General features: G+C 60.5%; 1 protein-coding gene across 1 annotated transcript in view; it reads right to left on the bottom strand.

Annotated features, from left to right (window-relative positions):
- VAC14 (Vac14 homolog (S. cerevisiae)) overlaps positions 1-818 on the bottom strand; it is a gene marked incomplete at its 3' end in the record, with an annotated part of 63,661 nt that overhangs the window by 1,914 nt on the left and 60,929 nt on the right. The window lies entirely within an intron of this gene.

Below are 818 nucleotides of genomic sequence, written 5' to 3'. Positions count from 1 at the left end.
GCCCCCCCCCGCTGCTGCCGCTCGTCCCCCAGCCCGTCCATGCTGTCTGCCTGAGGACACGCGTGCAACATGAGATTGCTCCTCAGCTTCTGCAGAATTAGCAGAAATACCCCCGCCCTGGGGCATCACACGTCCGGAGGGCTGGGTGACACCCTCCCGGGGACTCTCTGGAGCAGAAGGCATCCTCTCTGCCCAGCCCTGATGGTTATGTGTCTTGGGCCATGGTGTTGCTCCGCAGAGGGGAAACCACCTCCCTGCTCCACCCCTCACGGTGCTCAGGGGTAGAAGGGCTTTCTAGAGCCCTACAGACAACTGAGGTCCCACCTGGGGCAGCCCAGGGGATGGGACGAGAGGTCCCTGCCCCAGCATCTCACCTCCTGGTTGCCACTAGCACCTCTGGTGTCTCCCTGCGAAGGGGCCCACGCCCAGGGATGCTGCTCTATAGGGGGGGGCACGTCTGTCCCCCACCCCAAGACTTGGAGATTAAGGTGAGCGGGATGGGGAACCCTCAAGGAATCGTTTGGGGCTGTGGAAAATCACCTCGCACGGTGGGGAGGAAAGTCATCCTTGGGATGAAGCACAGGGTACCACGGGAGGAAGAGTGACCGAGGGCCAGCCCACATCTCCATTGCCTGGCTGCTCCAACCCTCTTCCCTCAAACATTCTCCCAAATATTCCTCCAAATATTCCCCCAAATAGCCCTGGACCTATAAAGTCCCCTCCCAAAGTCCTTTCTGGGACATTTCCCAATGCCCCCAATGCCCAGCTCCACGTCCAGGGAGAAGGAGCCCAGGGGCAGCCAAACACCATCACAAGAA

The sequence above is a fragment of the Pygoscelis adeliae genome, unplaced genomic scaffold, assembly GCF_000699105.1.
Source record: "Pygoscelis adeliae isolate BGI_AS28 unplaced genomic scaffold, ASM69910v1 Scaffold458, whole genome shotgun sequence".
In the NCBI taxonomy this organism is placed as follows: domain Eukaryota; kingdom Metazoa; phylum Chordata; class Aves; order Sphenisciformes; family Spheniscidae; genus Pygoscelis; species Pygoscelis adeliae.
Note: the sequence above shows the minus strand (reverse complement) of the source record. Positions and strands in the feature narration are given on the sequence as shown.